Source organism: Talpa europaea (genome assembly GCF_964194135.1).
Source record: "Talpa europaea genome assembly, chromosome: 2".
NCBI classification, from domain to species: domain Eukaryota; kingdom Metazoa; phylum Chordata; class Mammalia; order Eulipotyphla; family Talpidae; genus Talpa; species Talpa europaea.
Window position 1 is genome coordinate 72,603,218 of NC_140068.1, and position 13,889 is coordinate 72,617,106.

Below are 13,889 nucleotides of genomic sequence, written 5' to 3' on the forward strand. Positions count from 1 at the left end.
GATTTTTGCATCAGTGTTCATTAGGGAGATTGGCCTGTAGTTTTCCTTTTTTGTGTTGTCCTTGTTCGGTTTTGGTATTAGTGTAATGTTGGCTTCATAGAACGTGTTTGGTATTGTCCCTTCCTTCTCAATTTTTTGGAAGAGTTTGTGAAGGATAGGCACTAATTCGTCTCTGAATGTTTGGTAGAATTCATTTGTAAATCCATCAGGTCCTGGGCTTTTGTTTTTGGGGAGGTTTTTGATTACCATTTCAATTTCGCTAATTGTAATTGGTCTGTTTAGGTGTTCTATTTCTTCTTTATCTAGCTTTGGGTGATTGTAGAGTTGTAGGAATTTGTCCATCTCCTCTAGATTGTTAAACTTGTTTCCATATAACTGTTCATAGTAGTTACTGATTATTCTTTTGATTTCTGCTGTGTCCGTTGTGATTTCTCCTCTTTCATTGATGATCCTGTTTATTTGTGCTTTCTCCCTTTTTTCCTTTGTGAGCCTGGCTAGGGGTTTGTCTATTTTATTGATTTTTTCAAAGAACCAGCTCTTGGTTTCATTGATCTTTTGGATTGTTTTTTTAGTTTCAATTTCATTTATTTCTGCTTTGGTTTTTATTATTTCTTTTCTTCTACTGGTTTTGGGGTTTTTTTGTTGTTCTTTTTCTAGATCTTTGAGCTTCGAGATTAGGTTGTTTCTTTGCGTTCTTTCTTGTTTCTTGATGTGAGCTTCTATTGCTATATATTTTCCTCTTATTACTGCTTTTGCTGCATCCCATACATTTAGGATATTGGTGTCCTCCTTGTCGTTCAATTCAAAAAATTTTTTAATTTCTTCTTTGATCTCCTCATTAGTCCAATGGTCTTCCAGTAGTGTGGTTTTTAATCTCCATGAGGTAGGAAAGTTCCTTGCCTTCTTTTTATGGTTTATTTCTAGTTTGATGCCTTCATGGTCAGAAAAGATGGTTGATATGATTTCAATCTTGGTGTATCTGTTGATGTTTGTCTTGTGCCCCAGTATGTGATCGATCCTGGAGAATGATCCGTGTGCGCTTGAGAAAAATGTGTACTCCATTTTTTTGGGGTTTAGTGTTCTATAGATGTCTGTTAAGCCCAATTGCTCTAGGTCTTTATTTAGAGCTTTGGTTTCTTTACTTATTTTTTGTCTTGTTGATCTATCCATTGTTGATAGTGGTGTGTTGAAGTCTCCCACTACGTATGTGTTTTCTCTGATGTCTGTTTTCAGAGAGGACAACAGTTGTCTGATATATTTTGGTGCTCCTTCGTTTGGTGAGTATATGTTAATGAGTGTTATTTCTTCTTGAAGTATTGTCCCCTTGATCATAATGTAGTGACCATTGGGGTCTCTTTTTATCTTTTTGAGTTTGAAATCTGTTTTATCTGATATGAGTATAGCTGTTCCTGCTTTCTTTTTTGGTCCATTGGCTTGTAGGATTGTTTTCCATCCTTTAACTTTGAGCCTATTTTTATCTTTTGTAGCTAAATGTGTTTCCTGGAGACAGCAAAAGGTTGGGTTTTGTTTCTTAATCCAGGCTGCAACTCTGTGTCTTTTTATTGAAGAGTTTAGTCCATTTACATTTAGAGTTAATATTGATATGTTAACATCTGTATTTGCCATTGTGTTTGTCTTTCCTTTGATTTTATTTATTTATTCTTTTAATAACTTTTTTTTTTTTTTGGCCTTCTTTCATTGTTATTCGTCGCTCTGAGGTTCTGGCTTTAGGACTCCTTGTAGTATTTTTTGGAGTGGGGGTTTAGTTGCAATGAAATTCCGGAGTTTCTGTTTGTCTGGGAAGGTCCATATTCTTTCTTCAAAGAGGAAGGAGAGCTTTGCGGGATAGAGTATTCTTGGTTGGCATCTGTTTTCTTGGAGTCTGTTGACTATGTCCCTCCACTCTCTCCTTGCCCGTAGTGTTTCTTCGGAGAAGTCTGATGTCAGCCTGATTGGTTTTCCTTTGAATGTTATCTGTTTCTTCACTCTTGCCAGCTTCATTATTTTTTCCTTGTCCTGGATTCTTGGGAGCTTTACTATTATGTGTCTTGCTGTATTTTTCCTTTCGTCGTGGAAGTTTGGTGTTCTTCTTGCTTCTTGTATATCAATTTTCAGCTCCTTCTTCACATTTGGGAAGTTCTCTTCAATTATCTCTTTGAATATTTTCTCTGTTCCTACATCTCTCTCCTCTCCTTCTGGTATTCCTATAACTCTTATATTTCCTTTCCTCATGGAGTCAGATAGTTCCCGAAGTCTTTCTTCGTTCTTTTTCCTTCGTACTTCTCTTTCCTTTTCTGTTTTGGTTCTTTTTATTTCTGTGTCTTCAAGATTACTTATTCGTTCTTCCATTTCATCTATTCTGCTTTCATTGCTTTTCCCAGAATTCTTTAGTTCTTCCATTAATTCTTTGATCTCCTGCATTTCTTTTACTTCCCTCTTTAGGGACTCAATTTCTTTCTTCTGACCATTGTTTTCCCTCTCTAGGGACTCAATTGCATTCTTCTGATCGTTGATTATTTTTCCCTTATCATTGTTTTCCTTTATGACTTCTGTCAGTTTTTTAATCACGGCAATTTTAAATTCTCTTTCTGGAAGGCTCAGAAATTCTTCCAAGTTATTGTCGTTGCAATCTGGGGGCTGGCTTTCTTTTTGTGGTGTGCTTTTTCTCTGGAGAGTTGCTAGATTGCGTGTGGTTCTTCTCCTCCCTACTGTCTGTTTTCTAATTTGCCGTATGCGTTGGGACACTGTGTTGTTGGGACTTGCCGGCATCTTGGGTGGGCTTCTCTGTTCCCCTCTGGTTCTTCCAGGAGTCATCTGTCAGTTTCAAGCAGCCTTTACTGGAGAAAGGTCCCTGTTCTAAAATGCCGATGTGGGGACACACTCCCCTGTGCGCCTGGTCTGCCCCGGCGGTGGGTTCCTGCTCCCCTCTGGGCTTGGACTGCAGGCCAGAGGGGGTCTGGCGTGGGCGAACTTCCCCCGCTCACCTCTGGCTCCTGAGGAAGCCTTCTGCAGGTAGTCTTTACTGAAGAAATGTCCCTGTTCTAAAATGGTGATGTGGGACACACTCCCTGCGCTTCTGGTCTCAGGCACACTCTTCTGCGCGCCTGGTCTGCCCCGGCTGTGGGTGCTCGCTCTCCCTGTGGGCTCAGACTACTTGTTCAGAAGGGGCCCGGTGTGGGCTAACTCCCCAGCTGGCCACTAGCTCCTTCAGTAGCCTGTGCTGGGGTCAAGTCGCTAGGTGGCACCAGAGATCTCTCCTAGAGCCCTTGGGGAGCTGATTTTCCACCCCGTGGGACAGGGAGCAGAGCGGGGATGGTAGGGTACACCTCAACGGCTTTGGGGTGCTGTGTCTGCCTTGTGCCCCACCGTCGTGGGGAACCCACGCCCCTAATTTCGTGCCCTGGGTCTCAGTTCCAAAGCCCTCAGTTCCAGGACGCGGGCTGTAGCCCAGATCAGTGGCGCGGGAATGGCGCCTTTTGAATCCCGCTCCCCTGCCTGGGCGCCTTGTTCCTATTCACTCAGGGAGGGCCTCCGCCCGGGTCTCAGTTCCAAAGCCCTCAGTTCCAGGACGCGGGCTGTAGCCCAGATCAGTGGCGCGGGAATGGCGCCTTTTGAATCCCGCTCCCCTGCCTGGGCGCCTTGTTCCTATTCACTCAGGGAGGGCCTCCGCCCGGGTCTCAGTTCCAAAGCCCTCAGTTCCAGGACGCGGGCTGTAGCCCAGATCAGTGGCGCGGGAATGGCGCCTTTTGAATCCCGCTCCCCTGCCTGGGCGCCTTGTTCCTGCTCACTCAGGGAGGGCCTCAGCCGTCTCCCCGCAAGCCTAGGTCGCAGGCGCGGGGACCTGGGCAGCTGCAATCCGAGCGCCGCTTTCGCGCAAGCTTACCGGGCGGCCGGGGCTGTGTGCTGGTGCTGGTCTCCTCCTGGTGGGCGGGGCTCTCTTTAATGGCGCGTGGAGCTCACCTCCGCGGTGGATCCTGCAGGGTTCGCCTCAGCTCCCGTTCACGGGGTGTGGTGGCTGAAATAGTTCCTTTCCACTCACAGTCCCGCTTGCTGCATCCGTTTTTCTTGTTGGGCGTTTTGGTTTGTTGTTTCCCTCGTCTCTGCCGGTCGGAGAGTGCCGCCTCTGTGGGCGGGGGAGGGGAGCAGGGTTCTGTGCTTCCCTCCCTTCTCGTCCTCTTTTATGGCAACTTTCTTCTTCGGGCAGTTTGCTGGAGTCGTCCGTTTATCTTCCGTGTCCCAGTTCTCACTGGGACCTGCCGCTTTTCCTCCCTATTAACTTTTTTTAATGGGAGATCTTACTCGCAGCGTCTCCTCGCCGCCATGTTGCTCCGCCCCTTATGCTTCATTTTAGATAAGGATTCTTTCTCATATACTTTCACTCCAGTAAGGATTTTATGTAGATATAGATATGTAAGTGAATACATATATAGCTACATATGGCGACAATAATTATTTTTATCCTATTAGCTAACATTTACTATGCTTTATTCTTGTCATATGATTCCCCTTGAGTCACCTTCAAATAAATGTACTAACAAAGAAATAGCAAAAATTACCCAAAGCTTAATTTTTTTAATTTAAAATTCTTGTGCTCTTCAGCTCTGTCCTTTATATTTTCTTAAGGATGTAGAATTTGCTAGTACTTGCAAGATATACTACTTTTCATGTGGACACCAATAATTATTAGGAAAAAAAAATCATGTCTAAGAAGCGAGGGAAAAGGGACTTTATATACCCATTGTAGGCTAATCATAAAACTACTACCCACTTACCCACACGAAAGAGACCATTACTCTGAATTATTATAATATTAAGTCTGCTCATTTGACATGCTTAGTTATCAGATTTGTGCAGGTAACTTTCAGTCATTTCAATTTAAGAAGCATAGAGAAGCAGGTAGTGAAAGAAACCAGCTTTGAACAGATAGATTAAAGGAAATAGTAACAGAGACATATGGAGCATAATTTATAAAAAAGCCACCTGGGGGCATTTAGTGACAGGTAAAAACCAGCATGCCTCACTATTTCTTGAAGTTAGTATGGCAATTGAAATTTGTTAAGATTATTTAAAGTCTTCATTAAAGCAGAGTTAATGATGGATTAATTTTTTTTAAAAGGCAGGAAAATATTAACTCTATTATAAAAATACATGCATAATATTTCATTAAAGTAGTACTCAGATATTTAAGCTCTGATATAAGAAACTTGGTTAATGCAAATATAGATAGTCCGAAATTGTAAAATTTTCTAGATGCTAATATAAAATAAAATAACATACTATACTTTTTTCCTATAACCATTTGAAAAGAAATACATATTTTGGCTCAGTTAAATTTATGTTCTTCAATTTTGTGCATGCAAGTATCAAGGCCTGTATCAGTTGCATCCCTAGATTCAAATTTGCTATATGAAGGATTCTAAACTTAACTCAAGGCATTTACATGTACTATTTGAGTGAATAAATGAAGAGAGTTTTTAGGTTAGTAAATACCTTTAATTGGATATTTATATGTATATTAATGTTACTAAAATAATGGAAGATTTTGACTAAAACATTGATATTTCTGGCTACATTTTGACTTTGAGCTGCCAAAAATGAAGTAAAGAAAATTCATGCTTAATAATATCTTATATCTGATCCATTACTAGTAATGGAGATATTGTCAAAAGTGTACATGCCATAAAACATATTGCTCATACCAAAAATAGTTTGGTTCCTACAATTTTTTACTTCATTTTTTTTTTTTTGGTGAAATATTTAGACACATTTAATTTTTCTACCACAACTATATATTGACTTCTAACACAAATATCATCAAAAAAATCTTTTCCTAGCAAGTGATAAGCAAATGTTCATTAAATAAAGAAATGATGACAGACTACTAGGTAATCTCAAACACTTTTCTTTGAATATTTATTTATTTATGCATACAAGAGCTGGGGTACAGGCCAGAGGTGTAGGGGATGAGAGGATTCACCAGAGACAGAGTTGGGAACAGAACAGGCAGATTGACTGAGATACACTGCTGAGGGGAGCAGCAGGCGAGACAGGAGAGGTCTGCTGTCCCATGTGGGTCACCTCCCTGGCTGGGGTAGAACTCATGCTGCATTAGCTGAGGACTGCGTCATAGTGCTGCGCCTTCACCCCTTGTGCCACCAGGGAGGCCCTCAAACACATTTTTATTTTTATTTTATTAAAGATTTACTTATTTATTGATACAAGAACTGGGGTACAGGCCAGATGCATGGGAGGGTGAGAGGATTCACCAGAGACAGAGAGGGGAACAGAACAGGCAGACTGACGAAATACACTGCTGAGGGGAGTAGCCGGTGCGACAGGAGAGGTCTGCTCGCCATATAGGACCCTCGCCGCCCAGCCGGGATCAAACTCACGCTGTAGAGGGTGCGGACAGCTTCACAGGGCTGTGCTCAACTGCCTGCGCCACCAGGGGAGGCCCTCAAACACATTTTTAAAAGGAAAGAGTTTGATGAAAAATCTTTTTGGAGATAATATACTTTTAATATACCCTATTAAGATTACTTTTACTTTTTTAAGTTGAATTTAAATTAAAGGCCTCCAGAGATCTCCTAAATCTCAGATATTTGTGGTATATTCCATGCAAAAATATATTGGATTGGTTTATTTTAATATTTTCCCATGTCTTCCAACAATGACATGGTAACAGTGGTTGGTAGTTTAGTTCTGTTTCAGCAGTGTAAAAGAATACAATCAGATAGTCCATTTAATGAAAAGCCCTCCCATAACATAATTCCTCTTTAAAATCTCCATATAAACCAAAGGGCTCTTTTGGGGCTTTTGGGGCTTTCTAGTCCTATCTCATGAGGCAGTTAGTACTTTTCTTACCTTTCTTGCTTTTGATGCAGAGCAAGGAAATTGTCTTTATATCACTCTCCCAATGTACATTTTAGAAACTGGGGGATAGAGATGGCATTTATTCATCTTTCATCAAAGTCTATAATGTAACTTCTTTTTAAAAAAGATTTATTTATTTAAGCATACAAGAGCTGGGGTATAGGCAAGAGGTGCGGTGGGAGGTGAGAGGAACCACCAGAGACAGAGTGGGGAGCAGGACAGGCCGATCTACTGAAATACAGTGCTAAGGGGAGCAGTGGGTGAGACAGAGAGGTGTGCCGAGCCATGTGGGTAGCTCCCTGGCCAAGGATTGAACTCATGTTGTAGTGACTGCTGATAGCTTGATTGTGCTGAGACTTAACCCCTTGTGCCACCGGGGAGACCCTATAATTTAACTTCTTGCATGTGGTAGGCCCACAGGAAGTTATGAACAAACCAAGGTGTTAATAAATAAATGAAGTATTGGAAAAAGTCTTAGATATTATTTTTTTCAAATCTCTTAGTTTATATGGTAATTGAGACCAAAAAGTGTGTTCATTAATATCATAATTGACATGTATATTTATTCTGTTTATACCACAAAGTGCAAAGTAACCTGGTATATCCAATGATGCAATATTTCACAGTCATTTCCCTCTGAGATCTCATGTAATCTCCAACTTCTATAATTTGTAATGAATCACATTAGATTTAAATTCAGAAGAAACTTTAGAACATATATTTGCCTTGTTCTAAGTTAAATTGCCTCTGTATCCCAAGGTGGTATCATCCACCTTTGAGCCTATAACTCTGTATCTCTCTTTAAGTATTACTGGGCTTATTCAATGAGTATCAACATTTTATGCTCTGTTACAACATAACATTCAGTATTTATGAATATTCACAATTATATTAAATATTCATAGAACATTCATAGAAATTCACTATGTAAAGAAATACATGCACGTGATTTGGCTGTTGTAATCTACATATGTTGTAGGTCCTAGTAATAATTTTTGTAATGATTAAAATATTTCTCAGTGGTAACTAAATAATGAGATGTTTATACTTAGAGGAAATTTGTTTTCTCTATCATACAAAGCAATTGTTTTAATGGACTAAAAAATTAATTTGCCATATTTCCCCCTGGTTTTCTAGATATCATACTCTGACTACAAGTGCTGCAATGATGCTGCCAATTAAAAAACAACAATAAAAGATTGATTCGAGGTTTTTGTGACTTTCTAAGAGGAAGACAGTATTTAATCACTGAGACAAATGGAAAAAAAGGGAAAAGTAACTCAATGGACCTCACTTTAACACCAAGATCCTAAAAAGCACAGAAATATTAATGGCACTTCAAATGATTTTAGTACTCATTTCATACTTGTTCCTTCCTTCCATTTCCACCTAGCTGGGTTATCACATCCTAGTGAGGAAACTCACACCTCTCTGAAGAGACAAGTGTTATCCTTACTCATTTGATATGTCTGCTGTATAACATAATGCCCGAGACTGAGTATATATTAAGTGGAAACATGAATGTCTCTAAAGGACTAATTTGATTTTTACAAAAATAGGTAAGATATGAACACATTTAATTCTTAATACTATCCTAATTTTATCCTAACTTCATTTTCTATATGAGGAATATTGCAGAGTAAGTTTCAGAGCAACTGAGAACATCTCAAGAGCTATTCTTGATACAAGGTTTTTTTATATTCATTAACTGACTGATATTTTTTATATTATCACATAAGTATCTCTCTTGTTTTTTTTGTTTTCTCAGTCCTAATATTTTGGATAGTTGTACAAGTATATTGACTTAAATGTTTATGGTTATTATTATTTTTTTAAAGATTTATTTTTTATTTATATAATGACTGGGTACAAGCCAGAGGTACCGGAGGGTGAGAGGATTCACCAGAAACAGAGTGGGGAGCAGAACAGGCAGACAGACTGAAAGCGCTGCTGAGGGGAGCAGCAAGCACGATAGGAGAGGTCCGCCGTGCCATTTGGGAATCTCCTTGGCTGGCCGAGAATAGAACCTGTGCAGCAGAGGCTGCGGACAGCCTCACAATGCTGCACTCAACCTGCTGTGCCACTGGGGAGGCCCTATGGTTATTATTTAACAGAAAAATATTATTTGTTTAAATAAATTTTGAAAATTCATTTTTAGAAAAAGATAAATTTTCACATGGAAAGATTTCTGTGAACTCTAATGCAACAGCTATTTTGAATGACATAGACAGACATATAGCGGTAATACTTGTCTAGCCAGTAGGTATAGTCTGGAAAATGGATTATGGATATAGAGAAAGACTAAAATATTAATGAATACTTTACAATTATTTCCCTAATCAAAGGAATCAATTATGAAAACCTAAGTTAAATATGTCATAGTCGGAATATATAGAGAAAGAAAATTCAAGGGTAATTAGGTAGGTAAGACTAAAAAGAGAGCATAGGTTATTGCTGATGATAATAAAGGAGAGACAAAGAACCCGCTTGAGAAATGAACGATATGGTTGAATCATGGGAGAAAAAGAATGTTTGGTAGGAGATTCAGAAATCTCAGTGTTTTATTTGTGTTCTGACTTCATATGAAATAGCCCAGTGAAAAGGTAAGTGGGTAAATAGATCTGATGCTCAAGAAAGTAATCTGAAAAGAAGGGTCAGGGTCATATTTTGCTATGATCACACAATGTTATGATATCTTTGGAATGGCCATGCTTACCGAAGGAGAAGGAGGAAAAGTGAAAGGTAGAATCCACAATCAATGGAAGGAATTTAGTGCAGTAAGAAGAGTGTGTAGGAGGGCCTACCCTAGTGGCTCAGTGGTTGAGCGCTGGGCTGCAAAGCTGCCCGCAGCCTCTGCAGCACCAGTTCGATCCCTGCTCTCTGGGCGAGGGTCCCACATGGCGCACAGACCTCTCCTGCCGCCCGCTGCTCCCCTCAGCAGTGTACTTCGGTCCTTCTGCCTGCTCTGCTCCCCACTCTGGCTCTGGTGAGTTCTCTCACCCTCCCGTGCTTCTGACTGTACCCAGTGCTTATATAAATAAATAAATAAAATCTTTAAAATTAAAAAAAAAAGAAGTGTATAGGAAATACTTATGGAACAACAATAGAACAGTTTCTATTTTATTTCCATAGTAGGAGGGACAGCAATAACCTGAAAGTCAGTTTGTGTAAAATCAATTATGATTATTAAAATGTAGAATTTAACTAGATTTTTATAATTTCCAAGCCTTTCCTATGCCCTTTAAGAGAGAAAACTTAAGTCTTAATAAAATATTGAAAAAAGTTTAACGTGTAGACCATTAAAATTATACTGTAATGTCTCTTCCTTTTGAAGTTTTAGTTTGTTTTTTTAATATTTTAATCACAGCACATACTATATGATCCTGTCACAGATTGTTTCAGAACCAATTTTGTTATTGCCACTCCACTGGTTAGAGAATTTAAATGTCAAAATTACCTAGGGAAAAGTACATTTGAATCATATGTAAAACTATATAGGGTATACTCATTGTGCATAAAATCTGTGGTCATTTTATTCTATAAGGAGCTACTATAAGACACAACTTACAAGAGATATCGCCAAAAAGCTCAATGAAGTCATTGTTATAACCTCTTTCACATTTATGAAAGGTAAACTGGATTCTTAAATCTTTCCAAGGCCTCAAATTAGATAACACAGTATGCCTAGGGGAAGAATAGAAGAAACAGAATTAAACAGTGAGATTTTTCTAAAGGAAATTTAAAGTAAATTTGAAAGAGACTGAGGTTGTAACAAGACAGCAGTCTTCCATGCATCTATTTGTGTAATTTGCCTCAAATAAGTTTTTTTTTCCTTAATTGAACTTAAAAAGTAAAATCTTTTATAAACAGAAGTAAAGTTTGCCTCAACATTAACATAAAGTGCAACTATGTGTTCTCAGCAGGTATTTCAGTGCTTCTGTAGAAGCATTTTATGAGTCAGATGATATAGTCATGCAAATAAGATGAAAAACAAAACTTCGGCTTTTCTGTTGTTTTTTTTTCCTTTTTTTTTCCCTCACTAGAGAATGGTCATGAATATGGAAGCAGAGTTAATTATACATCTTCTACACAATGCCAAAACATCCAGTAAAAGTGAAAAATTTAATTCATCATTCCAAACATTTAGGTTTTTTAATTTTTTTAGATTTTTTTTTTTTTTTTTTTTTTTTTAGTGTAGTTTCAGGTTTAAAACAAAATTGAGGGGGAAGTACAGAGATTTCCTATATACACCCAACCCTGCACATACATTGTCTCCCCCTTTATCAACATCGCTCATCAAAATTGTACATAACTTACCCTTACCAAGGAACCTGTATCTACACATCATAATCCTTCAAAGTCCATTATTTACTACAGGATTCACTCTAGGTGCTTTTCAGATACTTTTTTTTTTTTTTTTTTTTACATTTTATTGGATGGGAGAAAGAAAAATAGAGGCACTAGCATAGACATTTGCTGTTTCTTTTCTTTTTTTTTAAAACTGATCAATACTACTGAACATCTTTTTAAAGTAACTTACTCAAGAAAGCACTATGCAGAGATGAATCAGCCTCAATACCTTATTCCCCACCGGTGGATATGTGGCGTGTAACACAAAGAATTATAATGACAGAGTATGTCCCAAGGAGTGTGCATTGAGTATCTTAAAAGTTGTTAGTGGAGACTATATCCTGTGTTTGTTGGGAGGAGGTAGGGAGATTAAAAAGGGCATAGCTGAGTTTGGAAAAAAAAGTAGGTATCTTGAATATTACTAACACAGCTAGCAGTCTAACCAAATAGTGTTGTTACATAACTCATGAAACTCTAAAATATCTTTAATTGTTCTACTGATGCAAAAATCCTGAATAAAATTTTAGCTATCAGAATCCAACAATGTATCCATAAGATAATTCACCACGACCAAGTTGGATTCATTCCAGGGGCACAAGGATGGTTTAACATCCGAAAATCAATCAACGTTATCCAACACATCAACAAAAAGAAATATAAAAACCATATGATAATATCAATAGATGCTGAGAAAGCTTTCGACAAAGTGCAACACCCATTCATGATAAAAGCCCTTGAAATTCTTGGGATACAAGGAACATACCTCAACATCATAAAGGCCATCTATGACAAGCCAACAGCCAGTATCATTCTCAATGGTGAAAAGCTGAAAGCAATTCCATTAAGATCTGGAACAAGACAAGGATGTCCACTCTCACCATTGCTTTTCAATATAATACTGGAAGTCCTAGCCAGGGCAATAAGACAAGAGAAAGACATCCAAGGAATCCAAATAGGAAAAGAAGAAGTCAAACTATCACTATTTGCAGACGATATGATATTATACATAGAGAACCCCAAAAACTCCACAGAAAAGCTAATTCAACTCATCAATCAGTTCAGTAGTGTGGCAGGATACAAAATCAACACGCAAAAGTCAGTAGCCTTCCTATACACAAACAATAAATCTGAAGAAGAAGAAATCAAAAAGACCATCCCTTTTGTTATTGAAACAAAAAAAATCAAATATTTGGGAATAAATCTAACAAAAGAGGTAAAGGACCTATACAAAGAAAACTATAAAACACTGTTAAAAGAAATAGAAGAAGACACAAAGAAATGGAGAGACATCCCCTGCTCATGGATTGGAAGAATAAACATTATTAAAATGGCCATCCTTCCAAAAGCAATATACAGATTCAATGCTATTCCAATCAAAATTTCAATGTCATTCTTCAAAGAAATAGAACAATTATTGATGAAATTCATATGGAATCACAAAAAACCCCGAATAGCCAAAGCTCTCCTGAAAAAAAAAGAAGGGAATGGAGGCATCAGACTCCCAGACTTCAAACTATACTACAAAGCCATAATCATCAAAACCGCATGGTATTGGAACAAGAACAGACATACAGACCAATGGAATCGAATAGAAAATCCAGAAATAAACCCACAGGTTTATGGTCAACTAATCTTTGACAAAGGAGCAAAGACTATGCATTGGAGCAAAGAAAGTTTGTTCAATAAATGGTGCTGGGAAAACTGGGTCGCTACATGCAAAAGAATGAAGCTTGACCACCACCTCACACCATACACAAAAATCAACTCAAAATGGATTAAAGAACTAGACATAAGACCTGAAACCATAAAATATATAGAAGGAAATATAGGCGAAACACTACGTGATTTGCACATCAAAGACATCTTTACAGACACATCACCCAAAGCAGTGATAGTGAAGGCAAAGATAAACAGCTGGGACTATATCAAATTAAAGAGCTTTTGCACAGCAAAAGAGACAATAACAAAAACAAAGAGAAACCCCACCAACTGGGAGAACATTTTTGCACCCAACACTAATGATAAAGGACTGATCACAAAAATCTGCAAAGAGCTGATGAGTCTCAACAACAACAAAGAAAATAATCCAGTCAAAAAATGGGCAGAAGAGCTTAAAAGAAACTTCTCTGAAGAGGAAATGCAAATGGCCAACAGGCATATGAAAAAATGTTCAACATCACTTGTCATCAGGGAAATGCAAATCAAAACTACCATGAGATACCATCTTACACCAGTGAGAATGGCACATATTAAAAAAACTAGCAACAACAAATGTTGGCGAGGGTGTGGAGAAAAAGGAACTCTTCTGCACTGTTGGTGGGAGTGCAAACTGGTCCAACCACTGTGGAAAGCTGTGTGGAGATTTCTGGACCTACTAAACATAGAGCTTCCATATGACCCAGCAATTCCACTCCTAGGTATTTACCCAAAGGACACAGAAACATCAATTCCAAAGAACACCTGCACCCCTATGTTTATAGCAGCACTGTTTACAATAGCTAAGCTTTGGAAACAACCCAAATGCCCAAAAATAGATGACTGGATCAAGAAGATGTGGTACATATATACCATGGAATATTACTCAGCATTCAAAAAAGATAAACACATGCAATTTGCTGCAACATGGATGGCGCTGGAAGGGATCATGCTCAGCGAAATAAGCCAAA